At 43.9% G+C, this 23,077-nt stretch overlaps 1 long non-coding RNA gene across 1 annotated transcript in view; it reads right to left on the bottom strand.

Annotated features, from left to right (window-relative positions):
- Positions 1-1,254: 1,254 nt before the first annotated feature.
- LOC136555146 (uncharacterized) overlaps positions 1,255-23,077 on the bottom strand; it is a 435,291-nt gene continuing 413,468 nt past the window's right edge. Inside the window, exons 6-8 of the long non-coding RNA XR_010783432.1 lie at positions 22,269-22,318; positions 19,664-19,731; positions 1,255-6,181 (exon numbers count right to left, since the gene is read on the bottom strand). This is a non-coding gene — a long non-coding RNA (uncharacterized lncRNA). The remainder of the gene's footprint in view (positions 6,182-19,663; positions 19,732-22,268; positions 22,319-23,077) is intronic.

A 23,077-nucleotide genomic window follows, 5' to 3' on the forward strand; every position in this document is an offset into this window, starting at 1 on the left:
TGGAGTCCCCACAGGCTGGGGCTGTGCAAACCCTGGCCCCCGGGCCTGAAAGTCCCCATGTCCTGAGACTGCTCTTAAGGCAGTGAAGTTCCCCCTGCACAGAGCCCTCACCACACAGCCATCCGAGAGGCTGATAAAACAAATAATGATGATCTCCTGGGGCAGCTGCAATAAACAATGCTGCCAGCTAAGAATGGTGCCTTTGATGGCTCTGCAGGCGAGAGCTCAGCCATCTCTCAGCTGCTGAACCCCAGCTCGCTGCCCTCCCAGGCTGTGCCAGCTGCTCCTGCAACGCTTCAGGGGCTGCTCTTCCTCTCAGCTCATCCCTCCTTGCTCCTCCTCAGCACTGCAGCCCTGCAAGGCTGGCAGGATCTCAGCAGGCCCTGTACAGGTAAGGGATGCTGTCACCCAGCACATGCTGCTCTAGTGGCCTCTGGCTTCTCCCACAGTGCCTGGGAGAAGTTGCTGCTGCCTGCTCAGCTGTGCAGATGTTGGTATCTACTGGGCTGGGGAGTTCCTCACCAACACCCCAGTAAATCTGATGAGCATGAGGGAATACCCCAAGTTCATTTGCATCTTGTGCGCTGGAGACCTTGCCCCTGCCATTCCCCTCCTTGTGAACATGTGATGCTGATCCCCAGCATACCTGCATCTATGCATGTTTTTAGGATAAAATCAGGAAGCACAACTCCATCTTGTTGTGCAAGCCACATCATTGTCAGAAGGCACTGTCAGGGCAGATGCACATCTTCTGTGTTGGTACAAACGCTGCTTCTTCCCTATCTCCTCTTCAGGGGACAGAGCTCAGAATGAGCCCTTTTGTGTTTGTTTCCAGTGCTCTGGGATGGACCTGGAAGCTTTTGCTTTTCCCTGTCAGGAAGCACAGGTTTAATGGTTGGAACACACCAGAATTGCTTAATGAGTGCTCAGTGAATATTAATAAAAGTTTGGACGTGACTTAGGCTACAGTGGCTGAGAAGTTTGAAAGCTTTGGTTCAAGATTACAGGAGGCTGTGAGAAAATATGGTATCCAGCAGCTAGCATACAGTGTGGATATTTCACTATCCAGAGATCTCTAATTACTAATAATGTACAGGAACAGTATGATATGTCCTTACAATTGCAGAATCCTTTTCAAAGATAATCTTTAATAGTTTATTTGACAACCTGTAAAATTATAGAAAATTATTAGTCTGGGGAATTACAAAATTCCCCATAGGACAGTCAAACAATAAAATTATAATTACCTGTGGGTAATTGAAATTTAACTGTTTTTTTATTGTATATTACACATCAATAGCAACATAAGTTCAAGAGTGTCCCCCTCCCCTCCCTTTTCTTTTACCTACAGAAGTGGGGAAAATGGACAACCCTGCTGGTATCTTGTGAGCCCTTGTCACAGAACAGAGCTTGAACAATTTCGATTAAAGCAGTATGTTCGAGACTGTCATTAGACCTGCATTAAATTACATATCTGGAATGTTAAAAATAAAGAGTACTGAAGCTTATTCACAGCTGCCTGTGGTAAAGTATGTAGTCAAGGTTTTTATTATCTTTGAAGTTCTTATTTTTCTCTTTTCTAAAACTTATTGTTTCATCAAACAAATACCTAGCACATTTAAGAACAGTGTGAGCACATGAGCAGAATTGCTGGAGCTGGATAAAGCATTAGCATGTTTCCATTCTGTGCTCAGTTGTATTGTTTAGTGCTAACAATGGTAATTTATCAATTATACAGGAGGGAACAAAGCCCCTCACTGTCTCACAGCTCCAGAAGTACCTGGTACAGGGCCCAAAGCTGGAGACCCTCTCAGAGCTCAGAGGGCACCATTTACCACGAGCATTTGCCTTGTCCCCTTGCAGTGACCCCAGGGAGGCTGCTCAGTACTCAGCTCCAAGACTTCCATGGCTTTTTTCCTAAACCTGGAAAATTATAACATTTTTCCTTTTTTCTTTCTGACCCAGGGACCTTGATAATGAGACACCACAGCCTGTTCTTGTCTAGTCAGTGAGATCATCCAGTCCCTCTTGTCATGTAATTTGTGGTGGCTTTACAGACTTTGATGCCAATCTGAAGGACAAAACCCAAGCTTTTGGATGCTGCTCAGCCAGGACAAACCCCAAAACATGGTATGTTTGACAGTTACTTGTCTGTACAGCTTTGTTACACACTGCTGAGATGCACAAAATCCTCTATAGAAGAATCTGACTGGCTACTTCCATTTGATTCTGTAAAGTGCTTTGTGATCACAATGTGAATATAACAGCACAAGTAAAAATATCTCTGTTTTATTAAGAGTTTCAGTTAAAGTGTTTAATACCCAGATTTTATCATGAGAGAGCATCACAAAGACTGAGTACAACGTAATGGCAAGCCAGGTATTGTTATGATTATCATTACTATTATTTATATATGATCACTGAAGTACTAAGTGAAAACTGGGAAATGGAGTTCCTGAGTCCCACAGAGCTCATAGTAACAGCTGTTTTTGGAGGATGCAACAATAACAGACCAGCTCTGCTTCATGGAACAATTAATGGTGCATACAGCCCAGTCTGGAAATCCCTGATCCCGAATGGGTTTTCCCATTTTCAAAAATCAAAGAGGGTAAAATTTCACTTGGATCTCCTGCCTTTTTTTATTGTGGTGCCTCTTACGCTTCCCATTGCCTCTTTTCTCTGCCTGTTGGTGTGAAGGGCACCCCTGCACATTAGAACAGACACTGTGCTGTGTCTGTTTATCCAGCAAAGCAGCTGGAAACTCCTCATCCAGGTGGCATCTGAATGCCTTTGCAAGGGAGACGTACTCTGCCTTCCTCACTTGCCCTTCCCATCGGAGATTTTTAAGTGTCTTGGCCTCCTAAAAGCTAAAGTGGAGCTTTTGATTGAGATTTAAACTGAGTGTAAACCTTTGAAAAGCAGAAAGCCCAGGAGGGGCTGTATCACCAGAGCAGTTAATGGGCTGAGCTGAGCAGGGCAGAGGCAGGACTGGCCCAAACCCCAAACTAAAGAGCTGTGACCCTGTGTGACACACAGAGCTCTGTTTGGCTTTGGCTGTTCCCTAATCCTGACCCTTGACCAACACCTGAAGGCTACAGGAAAGTTTTCCTCCATCCTTATCTTGGCTATCATTCCCTGGCAGATTCCAGCTGCTGAGCTCAACACCAAAAAAAAATAAGAAGCTGGGGAGTTGTTTTCCACTAGGATTTATATAGATGGGATGCTTGGAAGTTAAATCTTCCAACCACCACAGTGCACCATAGTGTAAGACAAAGAGCAGGAGATAAATTTTCCTGCCTTTGAAATTCCTGCTCATGTCACTCTCTGAGCAAATTTTTACCATTTTGACACTGGTGAGAAGAGCTGTTCCAATGTGAGCCTCTTTCTCTGTGCTGCAGTGCAGGGATGAAACTAAGGATGAGCAATTGGAGCCCTGTCAGGATTACACCCAGGTCAGATTTTTCATTCTGCTAAAAGATGCTTTTTTTGACATGGGAATCAGGAAAATACATTGATGCAATGTGTTGAAAAGGACCAAAAGGTTGTTATTTGCTCCCACCAATACAGAGAGACACAACCCTCCTGTGAAGTGAAAATATTTTCCAGTGAAAACACAAAATTTGACACTGAGTGCAACATAATGGGAGGGCCCAAGGGGGGCTTTGGGGAGCTCCTCAGGGAGAGGGGGCTTTCCATGGGCTCTTTTACTCCTGTCTGTAGGGTGAGCTCACAAACGTTTGGGTAGAGAAGGCAGCACGCATCCAGATTTTAAAAGAAATAAAACAAAAGGGATTGGCTATTTTTCTTTCTCATGGATGAGGTTATAAGGTTAATAAAAGAGTTAATCCCAGCCTGCTCTGCAAAAGGGAACAGCTCACATTTGTGAGACTTCAAAAGGCTTCAGAGTGTCTGTGTATGGATGTTGTTATTTCCTGTCAGGGCTATCCCAAGAAGATGGGGGCTGGGAGCTGATTTTTTGGAAGAAGAGTTTGGCATTTAACTAAATCAGTTGGAGTGAAAATAAAAAGGTTAGTATAAAGTTATTTTGAGAGTAAACTCCAATTCAATAAAATTCTGGGTATTTTTTTCTTTCGTTTTTTTCTCCCCCTGTGAAAATCTAAAATTAAAACTTACTACAGAGCAGTGGAGGCTGACCAGAGCATTTCAACCAGATGGCCCAGAGAATCTGGTTGGGTTTTTCTTGTTGTTTTTTTAAAAATCATCACATGACTTTAATTTTTAAATATGTTAATGGTTTCAAAGGAAAAAAAAGTCAATTTAGGAAACATTCAGAAAATTAAAAGAAAAAAAAAAAGGAAGTATAGTAGGGAGAAAAATATTATCATTTTACTGAATGGTTTGGTGGAAACATAGAAGACCTGGAGAGCATTCTGCCTGACAAACAGTCTTGTATTCAGACAGGGGAAATGTGGCCCAAGCTCTCTTGCTGAGTCTTTACTCAGCAGACAAACACGTTACCAGGGGTGCTGCTGCCCTTTTTTAGAAGCGCAGTTTTTGGCACTCGCAGTTTTCAGGGATTCACTCCCCCTGCTCCATGGTGCAGCAGGGGTGGGAGCAGGCCAGGCCAGAGCCATGGCACAGAGTGCTGAGTTACAGAACTCAGCTCTTCTCCTTGTGGGGTGTCCTCCCTGGTGCAGGACACACCTGAGCTCTGGCCCTGAGCCTGTGCAGCAGGGCTGGGACTCTCCTGCTCCCCAGGCAGCTCTGCCTCAGCCCAGCTGCTACAGCACCAAGCAGTGATTTACAAGGAGAGCTGGGTGTCCATTTGCTCCCCTGCATTGAGGGAATGATTATTGCACAGCATAGAAAATTACCTCAGGCCTTGTCAGGCTTTTCTGGAGAAATAAATAAGCCTGGGTTCCTTATACCCTTCCCTGGCTTGGTGTCCCCCTGCACAGCTGAGAGTCCATGCTCAGACACAGAGTAAATGTTACAGTCGATATCCCTCAGCAGAGAAACTGCACTGCAATTTCTTTTTTCTACCTTTTTTTCCTCTTGCACGAGGCTCCTGTGCTACCAGCTAACCATTTCCTATAAGAAAATGGCATTGTGTTAAAGTTATATAGTGTATCATATTAAATTTTATAACAGTGCTTTGTGTTTTGAAAAGACTTTGGGGGGAAACAGCATCAATCAGGGAACCACATTTGATAGACTTGGAAGGGGCCTCCTGGGTCATTTTGTCCAAGACCTCTATGAAGCAGGAAAGCTTCTGCAAAATACCTTTCCCATAAATGTATCTAACCTTTCCTTAAAGACACTGAGTGATGGTGCCATAAATACCTCAAGCAGCTAAACCAGTCTGATTGACCTTACGATCACAAAGTGTCTTCTAATACTGTAGAGAAGGTACAATTTTCCATTCTTCCAGCTGCAGCTAAGCAAGAAAAAAGGGCAAATACACAGTAATGGCCAACAATACAGACTGTGCAAACAGTTTTACTTTCACTTTACTGCCATCACCTACCATAAATCTGGATGTACCCACTGATACTTGGTTTCCCAGTGTAGTGTCTGTGATCCTTGTAGTATCCATCTCACTTTGACTTTTGGAGAGCCACCATTACAGAGTGTGGAAATAAGGAAGATGGACTAGCAGCACTTTCTGATTCAGGAAGCTATTTGAAACCTGATGCTGTGTAGTTAAAGTATTTATTTCTTTTCTCTATTTATTAGAATTTGTGAGGTGTTTCTTGTCAGGACCATGGGAGTAGGGGAAGCACAGGGCTTTTTACGGCTCTGTCAGAGTGTCAAAGAATAATTTTTATTCTCCCCCAATAATTGTGTACATTGAAAAATAAATACCTGGTAGTTTAGCTGCTTGTTGCTGCAATAGCAGTGCCTTGTGTGCTGCTCTGCCTTCATTTTCTCAGTGAGTAGTAGAAGAAGTGTCATTTTGGGTAGGTGTGTTATTAAATCACAGATACTCATTGCTGAGAGCTTTCTGAGCTGTACATAAACTATCTTTGGCTTGGATTTTTTTGTCTTTCTTTTGTATGTGTGGTTGGTTTTGCTTTGTTTTGTTTTGGTTTTTTTTGCAAGCACCAAAACAAGGTGACAGAGCTGAAGGCCAGTTGTTCAACCACCTCTTTTCATCAGGCTTCCCACAGCTGTACTTCTCCCACACAGACTGCTGCAAAATGGGGCAGGAAGACAAGGCCTAGGAACAAAAGACACAGAGAAGATAATTTAGAAAGAATGTGGTGATGCTGGGTTAAAAGAAAAGTCAGTGACTCTGCATGTCCCTGCCCACACGGTTTTGCTGTGTCTCCTTCATGCCTTGTGCCAGTTCAGACTCACCGGTGGGTCTCAGCTCAGTGCTCATCATTTCATCAAGGCCTTAAATAAGCCCCAAAATTACAGAATTTTTAAGGACTTTTCTATAGAGTTAAATAAATTAAAAAGTTAACTTTTAAGGACTTTTCTATAGAGTTAAATAAATTAAAAAGTTAACTTGCCATCCTTTCCCTGATGTGCAAAGTTATAAAATATTCGTCTAGTATTTAGTCACATAGAAATATGTGAAAATACACCAGAAATACTCCTCATCCAGTTGTTAAGGGCAGAGGCTGCTGACCATTCAACCTGTAAAACACCAATGCCAAGAAAAATACAAATACCGACAGAGCTTTTGTTTATTGTTTATATTCTCTTCAGACACTTCTTCCCATGGCATCACCAAATCAGGCCTCCCTTATCACCACAGAGTCAAGACAGCCCCAGCTCACCTCTCATTCTGCTCCTGTCTGAAATTCCAGCTGGAAGAGCAGCCTTTCCCTGCTTGAGTGAGTTGAACCCCCTCAGCATTTATTTATTTTTATGGGATCCTGGTACTCCAATCCACATGACAAAATCAGATCCTCCTGCTTCCTGCTGACCTGCTCCAGCCCCTCATATTCCCCATTTTCCTCTCAGTGCCCTCCATTCCCTACATTGTAAATACTTGTTGGAGGGAAAGAGAAGCATAATTTATTCTTTTATGTTGGAAAGGAAATGAAAGCAAAGAGGGCTTTTTTTTTTTGTTCTTTTATTGTTGTTGTTATTATTAAGAGAGGGCTTGTTTAGGGCTTTTTTTTCAGGACAGACAAGTTCTAACCTGTACATGTGTGTGCTCTAAGGTACTCCTGAAAATAAAAACCACATTTGCATCACATATGCTTAAAATAAAAAGAAATTACATATCATAGAGGTTTTCTGATCCTGTTCAGTGCACAAATGCCAATATGGGGTTCTATCTTGCAATCCATTTTGATATTTACAACAGAACATGGCATATCATTTAATTTAAATTTGCAGCATGCTCAGTGTAATTAATGCTGTGCAGTGCCTAGAAAATCCTGATTTCTTAATGTGATACAATGCCTGCATGCTGAGAGCTTTTTTTTCAAATTACTGTATCATTTTGGAGCATTAATGGGGAGGCACTGCCATTAAACAGGGAAGAAAGAGTCAAGGCCACTTGGTCTTTATGAAACTTCTGTGCAGCTCCCCAAAATATGATGCAAAGTACAGGTTTGTTTTAGAAGAGGGGGAGAGTCAGAGATTTAATTTTCCCTTGACACAGCATGATGCCTGAATAGCCAGACAGCTATTCCTAAATTATGTGCATTTCATTCCTAGGAGCTGTGAGCATTTTGAATGGGCTGTTGTTAAATACAGTACACAAGCATAAATACTCCAGGGAACAGCTAGCTGAAATTTTGGCATGAGCAGAAATCTGATGTAGTATCTGAGCATGTAATAATAATGCATATTGATTTGTTGGGAATGCTAGGAGAGGGGTTTGGTATTCTGGGATGAGAACTGTTAAACTTGGGAACATCTTGTGTGATTATAATATGCTGTGATATTTGTATGCTGTGGGCTTGGCAGGGACAGAGAGGTTCACATGAAGATTTAGACTTGGAGACTGGCAAGGTTCTTAATTTTGGAACCAAACACAAAAAACTGAGTGCATGGCAAAGATATTTATATATATTATATATAAATGAAGCCTGGAGAAATGGGGACCAGAAAGGGGATGTGTTTAGCAAGAAGGGTTGTGATCAAATGCCCTTCAAGGTCGGGAGCTTTACTGCCATGGCTGCCTTGAGCTTGGGTGTGAGTTTATGTGCTTTGGGGGGGAGTTGTGTGTTTGACTGGTACCAAAAGAAGAGGGAAAAAAACCCCAAACAACATCCCCTTATCATTTTGCAAGGTATCAGTTTCTACTGGACTCTATTATAAAAGCACTTCTTATAGACCTGTTGATAGCAAAACAAATTCTTCAAGCCCTCTAAATAAATCTGTTTCTATACATAATGCTTCAACTTCTCTGTTCTCATCTGACACCTGACAAGTCCACCTTAAGAGTAATTGGTCCTGCTTTGAACCTCTGCAAGCACAGTGGGAGGAGGGTGGGCACTTTATTGACTTGGATTGATTTTGGTAGGAAGCACATGAGACAGGCTTGGTATGCGATGTCGCACCTGGGATACATCACACTCCTCAGGAACATCTGCAGGCCACGAGCAGCGCTCAAGAGGATGTGGAGGAGGCCCTCAAACAAGTGGGACTGCTCTGCGTGGTCACCTCAAAGAGAGGCACCAGCTGGGACTAAGTTCATCAGCCAGGTGGGAATTTCAGGGCGTGGTGCCATGGCTCTTGTGGTGGAAGCCATCCCAAGCCACGGGCTGTCTCCACTGGCAGGAACCAAAGTGTTATCCCAATGCAGATTGGCCAGCATGTTGATCTCTTCCCACTGTGGTGTCAGGCCTCAAGAAGGGCTGTTGGGATGAGGAGTTGGACATTTCCATGCCTGGAACTCTGTTTTCCAGTGCTCTGGTTATTTGAGAGCGTTACAGGGCAGTGAAAGGATTTGTGAACCGGCTGCTTGGTTTGTGACAAAAAAAGTGTCATTGATATTAATAGCTCTGAGCTCCAGTACAGACCTAAAAAAAACCCAGGGAAATGGCAGAACAAAAGGAGACAGAAACAAGATGGCACTGAGGGTCTCCTCAGCAGGGATGCTGATTAAGACGTGAGGAGGGGGCTGTCCCACCCACGTGCGGGTTTGGCTGGGGAAGTCTCCCTCCTCCCCCTGTCTCGCCTCTCTCATCCATAATGAGGGAAGGAATAACTTTGCAGCACACTTTGCATTGGCATTGCATGCTAACTTCATTACTGTTTGCAACAGCCTGTGCAATCCTCAGAGGAAAGGAATAATAACAAAGAAAAAAAATGATAATTACCAAGCACATAGTTTTCATCTATAATCTTCATTTCAGGATTCACTCTTCCTGATGTCAATATTTTATAATGGAAGAATGAGATATGCTAAGTTTCTGTTTGATGGAAGTAAATTCAGATTTAATATTGCCGAGGAGCTGAATTTTTAATAGAGCAGAGCAGTTTGCAGCCATTGCAGCCCCTGTTTGCAGCTCCTGCCGCTCCTTTGTACCGGCTCAGCAACGTTCCCATGACCAGGCAGAAAAATGGGAAGAAGCTGCTCTGGATCTGCAGTGGGGTGACAGTACTTTGTCACTTAGCTCTGTCACGATAATTGGGAGTGTCACACAATGAAGCAATATGACACACCCCCAGTAAATGAAGAGTTTTCAAAGTGATGTACAGCCCCTGTCAGCTGCCAAAGCTTTTGTTTGCTCATGGAGCCGGGTGGCATTTCCAGGAGGAAAACCGCACTGGAGAGGCACCCTTGGAAAGTTTGTTGGGAATTGATTTCCCCCGTGTTTTTGTAAAATGGAATAGATCCTATGAACAGGAGAATACCCCCTTTTATCACACACTCCCAGCTTCCAACCTGCTGAGGACTTTCCACAAACTCTTTAGGAATTTACCTCTTTTTGTTAAATTGGGTTGGATCTCATTAATAAAAGAATGGTATAATGGAAAAGAGTTTCTAAAATTATACTGTAACCTAGAATTGCAGGATTCAGCTTTCTCTGCCTGAAGAAAAAAATTCTGAAGCATTAAACTTACTTTATCAAGCATTGCACCTGACATGCTCTCATAAATTTTACATACATTTTAACTTATTTTAATATTATGCAGGCTTGGTTTAAAATATTCCCATGAAGTACCTAAAATGAAGCTGCTCAGCCATAAATTAGAGCTAAAAAAATACTTGTCCGTCCCCCCCAACTCCATCAATATTTCTTTACTTAAAATCATGTGTTGTATGTAAGTTAAATTTTCCCTTGCTGAGATACTTTGTATATCTTAATAGGAACTACCACAGGCCCTGGGAGCTGTATTTCTGTAGGGTTACATTTACCTTTTTTTTGCTTTTTTAGAGATGTCTTACCTAAAAGCAGCCAGCAGTAACCCTTTGCATGCCACAGTGCAGTTAGGGCCAGGGTCCACAATTAAACATGAGGCCAAATATATATAATATATGTGTGTGTGCATGTGTGTGTATATATCTGTATGTATATCTCTGTGTGTGTGTGCATATATAGATATAAATACACATTTATATCACAGAATCACAGAATGGTTTGGGTTGGAAGGGACCTTAAAGCTCATCTCAAACCTGGGCAGGGACACCTTCCACTGTCCCAGGCTGCTCCAAGCCCTGTCCAACCTGGTCTTGGACACTTTCAGGGATGGCAGGCACAGCTTTCTCTGGGCCAATTTAAACCTCACAGCCAATTTTAACCTCCTCTCCATTTGGAGCCATTCCCCTTTGTCCTGTCCCACCAGGGCCCTTGGAAATGGTCTCTGTCTGTGTCCCATTGCAGGCTCCCTTCAGGTACTGGAAGGCCGCAATTAGGTGACTCCAGAGCCTTCTCTTTTACAGGCTGGACAACCCCAGTTCTCTCAGCTTTTCCTCATGGGAGTGCTCCACCCCCGTAACCATCTTGCTGGCCTTCACATGTATATATATATATATATATATATATATATATATATAAAGTTTTTCTCCAGGAGCAGCCCTGGAGCAGCCCCGCTGGTTGAATGGGGACCGACGGAAGCTTCCTGGTGCAGGTACACCCATGACAGCTCCTCACAAAGCTCCATTTGTGCCCCGATTTCTGAGGCTATTTCAAAGCCCAGGCTAAATTACACAAACATTTGGCCATAGACATAACAGGCTTGCTCTGCAGTGCTGTCAGCTCCCTGCCTCCCAGCCCCAGCACTCCCTGCATGTGTCTGTCAGGCCATACTTGGGCAGCGCCGCAGCGTGCGCCGTGTCCCAGACACTGGAGTGATTATGTCTGGGTGCTCCTTATCTGATGGAAAAGCCGGCAGTGCTGCACATCTGTGCTCCGAGGCTCCGCTGCTGCAGTGCCACGCCAGTATTTATTTTGCTTCTGCAAGTTAGTTTTCCTTGAGAAGCAGCAGGGGCCTTCTTCAATGAACTGAAAAATGTGTATTGTATGAAAGTCTGTGGAGGGTGTGCACCATAGTTCAGTGGGCAAATGTGAACCCAGGGGATGACATTTCATTTAAACATTTGGTTTACATCTTTACATGCCAAAAATATTAATGTCTTGACTTTAGCAAACCGAATCCAGCACTTTTTTCTTTTTCCCCTTAAATGAAGTAATTATAGCCAAAACACTCTGTGGGTGTTTGTTCTTCCTTCTCAAAGGTGGAGTTTCACACACGAACATTTGGTTTCGGGGCTGGAATTGTCAGTAGCTGCTCGCTTGACACTTCCCCGTTCGTTTGTGTTGGAAAGCACCAGGAGTTTCTTTCCTTGTGTTTATTGTGTTACCCTCAGCCCTTTGATCGGGACATCTCGGATAACAGCAAAGTCTAGCTCAGCGCCTGTTTGCTATTTAAAAAAAAGTGAAGAACATGGTTTCTATCAAAGGATCTACAAAGACAGTTAATGTAATTGAGAAGCAGAAGGGCATTTATGGAAGTGCATCTGAATGTCCTCTTCACATGTAATTGCATCAGGAATTCTACATTAACATGCAAGTGCTGTCCAAAGGGAAGAAAAAAAAAAAGCTTATTTTTAGGTAGAAGCCCTCAGTGGGCAGTAAATTACCCATAATCTCCCCCAAACTAGCAATTAGCCCTGTTTGCTGACTACCTGAATTGTTTCACAGTAGTTCAGCACAGTCTTACCAGTTATCACCATACTTATAATCAGAGATTCCGTGAATGATTCCCGCAGCTCCACATACTGCCTGCCTAAGGTCAGCCATAATAACAAATACATTTTATTTGCTTCTTTTGGCCCTTTGGAGCTGTTTTCTCAGGCTGCAATATGTGAGGAGAGCTGGTGCTGCCCTGCTGCTCAAATGGCAAGAATGTGAACAGAGAAAGCAATTCAGAGGGGTAGGTGTGCTTTGGTATTAGTTAATATTCATCTGCTTGTGTTATTTGTTATTTATTCCCTTACAGCAGCCAGTGCTGCTCAGAGAGGGTGAACATGCTCCCTACTGCTGGGGTTTGCTCTTCAGAAGTTCACACTGAAACACATTTTTCAACACGAGCCTGCCACTGATGAGTGGAAAACTGGAAAGTATGGAAACAAAAACCTATGGAATTTTTTTCCTTAAGGCGGCTGAGCAGTTTTCATATCCCCAAATACCCACGGTTTGCCAAAATAGTAACTGAGCTTGGAAAACAGTAACTACGTTGCCAGCTTCAGCAGTAGAAACAATCATGGGCCTACACATGCCCACAAATACAAGCACACACTCCTAGGAGCAGCGTCAGGCTTAAAGAAAGAAAACCAAGGGGAAATGGAGCTGATAAAGTATTTGAAACAGAAAACAGGAATGTTTGGACCTGGTATATTTTTAAGTAAGGTGCACACCTTTGTGAGTGATGCTTTACTTTGCATATTATTTCTCAGGCAATATCCAACTAAATCAACATAGTGGCACCATGTAAAGCCCATTTTCAGTGCTGGTTCTGTGTCACATTACAGAGACATGGAGCTGTATTCCTGCCTCTGATCTGAGGACTAGATCTGAGGAATGAAGGAGATGGAACAGGAATTCATGCTGAAGAGGAACAACTAAAGAGTGATTCTCCTTTGTAAGTGCACTCTAGGAAGCAGAAAATGGAAAGATTGCCTTTGCCTGGCTCTGTTTAAAATGTTTCAGCTTCTTGTTTCACAATCAGGAACATCAGCTATGTGAGCAAACTGCCTACAAAGCTACCACTACAAACTTCAGACCAGTTCTTCAAAAGAAGAACATTCCTGTTTTCCAGAAAAAACCCAAAACCTTGGGGTTGAACACTTTCCACGCTTACCACTCAGGCCTTGACTAAGGAAAGTACAAATAAACTGGTCCTGAATTAAAGTCATCCTCGTTGTGAGCACATACCTGGCCAAGGCAGGCAAAAGCAGATTGATGACCCAACAAAGTTCACCTTGTTTTCTGAGTTGAAAGCTCACGCTGTTCCCTGGCAGAGCAGGCATGTCAGGACTGCAATAACCACTTGCTACCTTGCTTCAGTCAGCATTAAACCCAGTACAATATTAACATCTTGGGGAAAATCCAGCTGGAAATGGCTTTCTGGGGGGAAAAAAAGGAAAGGGAGGTGACTGAATAGCACACCCTGTCTTTGTTTACTTATTGATTTCACAGTAATCTTAAGGAACTTGAAATTTCTTCTGTCACCTGAAAACATTTTATTCCCAATTTTTTACATTAAAATGCAGAGTTGAATTCCTGTCCAGAAAGAAGTGGCAAAGAACAGCTGGGCTTCACCTGAAGGTAAATAAATCACCTGGTCTGGCAGAGGTTGGTCTTTCTGCTTGGTTTTACCTTGCAGGAGCTGTTTGTGGGCACATCTTCCTGTGCTCAGTGCAGTAAGTGGCGCTGCTGGGACAGAGCCATTGCTCCTGTGGCACCTGAATGGTCAGAGCATCCCCAAGCTGGGATTCAGAGCAGCACCACTGACTTGGATGTCGGGCAATTGTGTTTGTGCCTCAGGGGGGGTGAGGTTGGCACACAAGAGCTGAACTTCAAAAATTTGCTTTAAAAATTTATAATTTGCTCTGATAATTTTTCTAATTTTTCCTTTCTGAAGCACTGGTAAAGTTTGAAGATGATCCCTAATGATGCACAGCACAAGTGCTCTGAAATGCATCTCCTCTGGGTGAGTGTACCCTTTAGTGATGATTCACCCTTGAAGCTCACTGGGCACTGAGTACCTCCAGAGTATTTCTGGAAAGAAAGCAAACAATCGAGCCTCTGAACACTGGGCTCTTAAATTACCAAAATATTTATCACTTAATCTGAAAAACACTTTGCCAAAATCCTGGGCTATGGTGAGGGCATTTGGCACTGGATTCATTTCTGATGAAGTTCTAGGATCAGGCTCTAGGCTTGTGAAGCATCTAGGGATGCTTCAATTTAATGCCCTGGCCAGTTCCATCCTGGCCCGCAGCTGCTGGGATCAGGCTCTGCCAAATTCCTGTCACCTTGGGCTTCATTAGCATGTGAAAACAGAGCCCTCTTGGCTTTGTGTCTCCCTGAAAAACCAACCACCCAGCTTCCCTTCGGCCAGGGGAGTGGGGGCACTCGACTTTAAAAGGACAGCGGTTCTTTAGGTGCATTTCTTCTACTGCCGCTCTTAAAAAAGTCACCAGAGTGAAGGTTCCTGTTTGCAGTGCTGGGGAGGAGCTCGGGTAACTGCTCATAAAGGGCCCACGAGCAGTGGCAGATGAGGGACTCAGCAGTGTGAGTAAATATTTTATGGTTGAGCCCTTAACTAAGGATTCTCCATTTTGGAAGAATAAACTCCTGCACTGCCATATGAAATATTTCCTGTGCATTTCAGCAAGCCAGGGGTTGCATTTGCTACTTCTAGCCATTCTGACAGTGAATGAACCAGATCACTTAAAATATTTGCAGAGAGAACTTCTGAACAAATAACACAACTTAAATGGGGAAACTTCCCTAAGTCACATCCATTCAACCAGGGAAAAGAACCAGCCCCATGTAAGCAGTCTGTGAGCACAGCCCCTCTTGTCTGCTTCACAAGTACCATGTCTGAGGCAGGAAAAGTTATCCTCCCTCCACAAAAGACTTTGGGAATAATTATGTCTAATGGAAAAAAAAAAGAAAAAAAAAAGAAAAATCACAGTCTGTTCATGAACAACGCAAATGGAAGGGGATGAGAAATTTGTGAAGGTCCTAATTAGTTAGAAATTATTCCACTTTTGGAAACACTTTTTGGTTGGCAACACTCATTGAACAATTGTCATTTGATAAGGTTTAAAGTACCTTGGATGTTCTTCAAGCCACACACCATGATTATAACATGTAATTTTTAAATTTCTGACTCACCCATCAATGAAAATCCATGTTAATCCACGTTAAACTCCAAGTACAGTAGAGTAACACTAGGAGCAGAGTGGCTTCAGCCAGGATCAGACACTGCATTTAAAATTGAGGCTCCATGATGGATTTTGAGACTCACCCCAGTTTTATTTACCCCTAGCAGCTCCCCTCTTTGGAGAGCACGAGGAGGATTTCACCTCCTTGGAATTCTGGGGTAAACTGTCCTTGTACAAAATTTGTTCAGGGCCAAGTTTTAGGCAATATTTTGTACTGCAGTAACCACATCATGACAGACAACCTTTTCATCAGATAAGAAAAAAAAAATCCTCTTCTCCAGGTCAGTACAAGGAAGAAACATGACAGAGCTATAAATACAGAGCCCAGAGGTGCCACAGCTCCTGCATTAAATGCAGTCATTGGCCATGTTTAAATTTTTTCCCAAACATTTCAGGTGTTAAGACAGAGAAGCAAGTACATACATGGGGGAATGGCAGCAGTGAAGGCAGCTGGTAATGATCCTCATAATTTCTGTCCATTTTTTCAGACAATTATTTAAAAATATGTAACTGATTAGAGGGATTGAGTTGGGAAATCAGGTACATGGGTGACCTCAGGTTTAGAGGTGGGAGAAGGTGGGAACTGAGGGAGAAGCTTGTCTGACCACGTTGCCTTTTCCCAGGATGGGCTGAGGAAGATTTTCAGGTGACAACTGGAACATTTTAATCCATGGTACTAAAAGAAAAGCCCTGGTCACCAAGCAACTGAAGTCAGAGATGTAAATTATACAGTTGATTTCCAGAGGTGGGCAGATACCCCACAGTGCTAAGCAAAGTCCCAGAGAGATGAGTGGTGAGAGGAGGAAAGGATAAACCCCCACATGGTGGTCTCAGCAGTGTAAGGTAAGTTTAATCATTTAAGCAGTGATATTTTAAATCCTGTCTCCAGTGGACAAGCCTTGCTGTGAGGGTGCTGAGGTCTATGTGCACATGATGGTTGGGTGAAACAATTGTAAATGGCTGTCAGAAATTGCCATCTGCATTCTTAGAAAAAAAATCTGTACCTACACTTGGAAATGATAAGGATTTGCCAAAGGTTACTATTGGTTAGAAAGAGTTTTTGAAACTCTATCTTTAAAGCTGGGCTTAAACTCAGATTTTCACAGGGTGGAGCTGGATGTTTGTGTGAATGTAAGTGGCAAGAATCTGGAGGCTCATCCAACTGGCATGGATGAAGTCGTGGCCAGGTCAGTGCAGCCCAAGGATGGTCCTGATAAGGCAAGAAAGGAAAGGAGATGAAATAAGAAATGCTAATCTGAGGAGTTTTGCTTACTCGCCTTGTCAGAAAACAACACTGAGTATATGCAGCACAAAATTTTATCCAAAAGAATAACTAAAAGATACTTTTCTCCTAAACAAAATGAACTCATTAAAATTAACTCAGTGTTCTGTTTTTCAACCCAAGAAACAAAATTCCTTCGATTTTTTTCCCCTGAGTTCTGCCTTTTTGGGGGGTTGGAATTGGACAATTTTCAAGGTTCCCATCCAGCCCAAACCATTCTATGATTGTATGAAAAAAAGTTTTCAGCTTGTTGGTTCCCCTTCACTCTGAGGGCTCTGGAGGTGCCAGGGATCCTCCTGAGCTCTGAGTAGTTTTACAAACACTCCACAATGGTCACTCACCACAAATGCCACAATAAATGAGCTTCCAGGTTGGCCTGTTCCAGTGAAAGAATGGCACCACCCCAATTTTCAGATGACAGCACTACAGCAAAGCTTGAGTTACCAGCCCAAGTGGTAAATTTAGAGTATTATGAAAATATATGCATTTTGAAGTGCTGTGAATTATACCAAATAATCCTGACTATGTCTTTTGCTCTACTAATGAATCAAAGCAGAGCTTTCCACATTATCTGCAATCACCATGGAGAAAATGGGTCTTGGTGTGCATGGTTTCTGTATAAATAGTGCATCTTCAGCACATTCTGAAGGTAAGTGGTGTCTGATTGCATAATAATAACAATAATAAAGAGAGAGCTGTCCAGCCTGCACATGGGCCAATTAAAGGATCAAATGCACAAGGCTGAGCACTCCTGGCAGGGAGGACTTGCCAGGGAGGTGCCCGGCCCACCAGTGCCCTCACCTCCATCCTGCACCTCCCACCACAGCAAACTGTGGCATTCAGAGAGCTTTGTCCCTGGACCCCTGCATGGAAGTAGGGGGACAGCACAGTATCCACTATTTTAACAAAATAATTGAAGTTGTGACTGCAGCAGAGGCAAAACTCACCAGTGAAGCTCCAGTACCTGTTTCACACCATGCCTTAGAGCTGTGCTGGGCAGGATTTCTCCAGCTGCAGGGACCAGACTCAAACCCCACTGCATGCCACAGCTATGGCTGAGAATTCATGGAGAGCTGGAGGAATGTACTTTATGGGGTGGCCGGATCATATGTTTATGGCCTGAAAGAGGAGATCCCAACCCAAACCACTTTGTTGGTCTCTGATGGTGAGAGGCTGAATATGAACATGATATAATTCATGCTGGGGTATGGGTATGAAAAGAGAAGGTGCAGGCTTTGCCTGGGACAGCCCCAGCCTCAGTAGCTGCCTTGCCATTAATTATGGCTAATGGGCTAATAAACACCTTCACATGCAGTGCACTGCACGTTCAGCCTGAAGGAGCCCCCTTGGAGAGATGAGCCAGGAGGACTAAATGTAAAACCCCGGATGCTGGAATTCTGCATTGCTGACAGCATTAGCATTAAAGTTTTAGGGGACCAAGTTTTCTGGATGCCTGCAGACAGTAATTCACCCCCAAAAGGACTTCTGAGAGTTGACAGCAATTGATGGGATATTTCCTGCACCTTCTGCACAGAAGTGGGTGGTTGTGACCCTACTGGTGTGGTGGGAAGGGTTCCAGGTGGCTGGAAACAACATCTGCACCAGGGTTCCATGGGCAGATCCCAGCCTGGCCACAGGCATCACTAAAGCACTGCTCCAGTGGCCTTTTCTGGAAGATAATGGCACTGGCACTTCAGGAACTGAAGCTGCTCCTCAAGAACAGCCACTTCCTCTCCTCTCAGCTCTGCAGAAGGGCAAAAGTTCCTGGTTCAGGCCTTAGAAATAACAAGGTGAAAGGGACCCCATTAGAACCTCCCAAAACCAGGATGAGATATTCTCATATGTGATTGGAAAATGGGCAAACAAAGCCTGCCTGGACAGGCCCCTCCTCTCAAAGAGCCATGGGAAAGGCTCCTGGGTCACAGGAGAGCTGGGAATTCAACATGAAGTAGCCTGCTGGGATGCTAGGGAAAAACCCTAATCAGCCAAAATGCAGCTAAAGACACTGAGCACACTGAAAAGGCTTCCTGCAGGTGCTTCTGCAAGGTTTTCCTTGTCCCCACAACAGAACCAGGCCCACAGCAGGACAAGCTGCTTCAAAGAGCAGAAGGAAAGCAGCAGCTCCAGGCTCAGGGTGAGTGGGGGCTGCCTCAGGCTCAAACCCAAACTGTTTGTGCTGGAAGGAACTCAGGTTCAGTCCATCAGTGACTCACCTTGCTGGGCACACAGCTCTTTATTTGGAAACCTAAACATAGAACCAGGGCCCAGCTTCAGATAATCAGAATTTTATCCTCTCTAAAAATACCTTCCAAAACACAAGTTATCATCCTGGAACCAATAGTTGGGTTTGTTTTTTTTTGGTTTTTTTTTTGTTTGTTTTGTTTTTTTTGTTTAACCCTAACTTTAATGAATTGACTGAAAAGTTTCTCAGTACCTTTGCCATTAATTAAAAACTAAACATCTTGTGACCCTCTCCTAAGGAAAAACCCAGCGGATGTAGCTCCCCTGCCCTGGACACACTTAGATTTAGCTTGGTTCACTCCCAAAGACCATGATCCAACCAGATATTCAGACACCTGTAGAACTTCAACACACTTCTAAGGACTGCTCTGAACTCTGCCAAAAGTAGGGAAAATAAATTTTGCTAAAGCACAACTTTATTTCTTTCAAATCTGATTTTTCTAGAATCTTTACTGCAATGCATCACTTCAAATATTTCCTATTTCCTTCCTCATGCAGAATATTTGAATATTAAGCCAGATATTTTTATATTTCCACAAATTAAATGCACCATGGCTGAAGGTTTGACAGAAGCTCTAATTTGCACATAAAAAGGTGGAACGATTTCAGTTTTGACAGCACAAGCTTTTGATTTGTTAATAAAGGCAATTCTTTCTCAATTGTGAACATACTCCCCAAATAAGACAATGCAGTTTGTAGCAAATAAAAAAAAACCCCAAAACATCTTCCTGGTGTGGAGAATAAACTTTTGATCCAAAGTTAGTATAGGAATTCAGATTTTATAAAAATAAAAGAATGAAACTCACATTCAAGCTTTAGCTGTACCAGAGCAGGGATCAGAGGAAGATCCATGTTCCTGCCACTTTCTCTGTACCTGTTGTTGGAAACATAACCTACCTTCAGTTTCTTTGGCTGAAGTTCATTGCTAGAAAGTACCTGTGAACAGGGGAAGTACTTTTGGGGTTGGGGAGGTGAGACAGATGTGTGGAAATGGTTTCGGTGAAAAGCACCACAGATTTTCCTGCCATCAAATGCAGCCTAAGAACATCAGGATTTCAGACTCTGGTGACAAAACCCAAGCACCACCAAGTTTGTAAACCAAGAGACAACCAAGGCTAAGAGACAAGAGGCCACATCTTGAGAGTGGCCCCTCTGTGCCCACGTCAAAGCCTCCTCTTCCCTTGAGACACCACAGAGGAGGAGAGAGGGTAGAACTCCAAAGCAGTCTGGGCAGAGTGCTTAAGCACTTTCCATGCTTAAGCATGGAAAAAAAATAAAATTTGGATTTGTGATCTGAGATCAAGCTATTCTAAACTTTTCCCTGTGTGACAGCCAAAAGTGTCAGCATGGAAGCAAAGTTGAAAGTGCCCAGGCTCTGTTTCAGGATATAAAAGGGTAACAAAGCCCCTGCCCATGGGCCTGCCAAGGGCTCGGCTTTTACAAGCTTGGCACGGACTTTGGCCTGGCAGCAGAGGTTGAGTGAAGCTCCTGCAGGAGGTGGGGATCGAGTCCAAACAGCCTGGGGCACAGACCAGCCAGTGCTGGTGTCACAAGTGCCCACTGCAGGGTGCACATAACCCAGACCCCCACCACGAGGGCTCCCGGGTGCCACCTGTGGGCACGGGCAGAGGGAGGAGCCAGCACAGCTCCACATCCCTGGAAAACCCTTCCCGGGCCCTGGGCAGCGCTGGAGCCCCCGGGCACGGCGGGCACTGGGCAGTGCCTGGCAGCAGCACCTCCTGCTCCAGTGCACCCTGGGCCCGACACAACCTGCTGCCATCCCTGTTTCACTCTGCCACGTGTGGCACTTGGCACACTGCTCTGAGGCACTGGCCCATTTAATGCAAAACCTCCTGATTTCTGTTAATTCAAAGCTTTTGTGAAAGACATTTTTGTTTTCCAAACAGTGTCCCCTTCTGCTTTTCTTTGCTTGCATCTCACCACAGTTGCCTCCTAATCCAGTGTTGGTGAAACAAGGCTGAAGGTATTTTGGTCATGTTTTCACACTCCTGATGTACACTTGCCTTGTCTCCTTCCACTTTCCTTCTGACTACACTCTGCTTCACAAATGCAGCCATCTGGCACAACATCGCAGTTTTTTTCTGTCGACACCTGAGTAATCAGAGCCCTTTTTTCTTCCTTTTTGTTTTCATTTTTAAATAAAGCAAGTGCTTCCAACTCCAGTGCCCAGGCTTATAAGAGGCAAGCCACATTCCATTAATAAAAAGCAGCAGAAGTGGGAGGTCACTGGTATTAATGCTAAAAAACATTTAGGGTGACATGTGAGAAAAAAATTAGCACCCAGTATTTTCCAGCTTTAAGAGCATTCCTTGGAAAACAGACTGCTTCTATACATTGTCTGTGTGAAACACCTAAAAAACATTGATGGCAAAGTTGCAGCCCCAGAAATTCAGATGAGTCTCACCACACATTGCTGTAGGGCCAAAGCTGCATCCCAAGAGTTTCTTGTCTCAAGGGACCCCTCTCAGACTCACTCTCTCATGCCACACTCACCTTTTCCATGGCAGAAATAAATTTGATAACGTTCACTTGATGCACCTGGCTGCCATCTCCTCCACACGTCTGAGCTCTGTCCCCCCTGGAGTAAAGGATGGCCACCACCCCACAAGCCCCAGTGATCTGGACACCGTGCACAGAGATCTATGGGCAATGGAGCAGCTGTGCCACAGGGAGCTCCCAAATCCCACCCTTGGGCACTGGGACAAAACACAGGGGCTGCCTCTGCACCTTGCCCACACTGACAGCTCTGTCTGCAGCTCCCCTCCCAGCCCTCCTTCCATGCAGCAGAAATTGGGTCCTGCCAGCTCCACAGGGGCAGGATGGGGCCAGAGGGCAGTGGCTGCAGTGGCTGCCCTGGGTCACCACCTGGCCAGTCCAGCATGAAGCAGCCATGGCAGCACCAGGATCACAGACACAGCTCCATGGGCCCCAACATTCCCACTGGCCCAAAGCACAGGCATCAACAGTGGCATTTCTGCTGTCAATACCAACTGGGAAGTGCCATTGATAATGTGCCAGTTCAAGTCAGTAATGTGTGACTCTACAGACTGAGCCTGCTGTGAAATCCCTGCTTTTCTTCCCATTTGTTCCGAACAGAGTTTCCCAACAGACTCTCAGCAGGCACAGCCACACTGGGCATTAGTGCCACAGCAGCTCGGGGACTCTGCTTTGCTGGGTGAGCAAAGAAGATTTTCTGATGGTAGGAGCAGCCTCTTCCCTCCGTGAGCAGCCAGCAGGGGCCACAGCATCCTTCTGGGATGGATTTACACCATACGGAGATGCCAAATGGGAGGGAAGAAGTTTGACATAAAAAGCTCAATCTAGACCCCATCAGGATCTGAATGCAGACTCAGAAACAAGCTAGGACAATCTGGATTTTGTGAGAAATACCTGTTTTTCAAGATGCAGCCACCTGGTAGATTCCCTTCTTCTCTTTCAACCTGGAAAGAGAGATGGAGCAGTTGATGGGGGAACAGAAAGGCTGTGCAAATTACAAGCTCTGTGGAAAGTTTCTGTGCAAATAACAGTTTAACACTGAGAAGTTAGGTTAAAATGGTTTCAAAGTCTAAAATTAGTTACATTTAAAACTAACAGCATATGCTTTTATTGTCTCTGATCTAAAATATAATCCCAGGAGGCTGTGAAAAGCATGCAAATTACAGAAAGCTAATTTGCTCCAACAGCGACACCTCCCATGTAGTTGGGAGGTCTATTAGACCCAGTGTACTCTCCATTATTTGCATATTAATAGCACCTGCTGAAATACTTTGGGATTTACTTTTCCTGCCAGCAGAGGGACGAAACAAACAAAAAATATATATAAAATTCCTTTCATACAGATTTGATGAACAATAAACTATTCAGACAGTGCAAAGAATGCCAAATTATTGAGAGGCAATGGGGTAGGATTGCAATGCCATCTGTGATTTTCAGAGAAACTGGACTGCAAGTCTGCTTCAGAAGAAAAAAAGAAATATCCCAAACCAAAAAAACCCCAAACAACAACCAAAAAAAACAATATAGGGAAAGTGCTGGGTAATTTGAAATTGCTCACTTGGCTCAAGTCTGAAGAATGGAAAAGTTGAACTAAAGAAATCCAGACACTGCAGCAAGAAAAAATGAAAAACATGACAAAAAAAATCCTACACGTCCGCAAGCCCCGAAAGCAGAACCCCCCAAAGTGGACCTTGATTAAAAAT

This window comes from Molothrus aeneus, chromosome 3 (assembly GCF_037042795.1).
Source record: "Molothrus aeneus isolate 106 chromosome 3, BPBGC_Maene_1.0, whole genome shotgun sequence".
NCBI lineage: Eukaryota > Metazoa > Chordata > Aves > Passeriformes > Icteridae > Molothrus > Molothrus aeneus.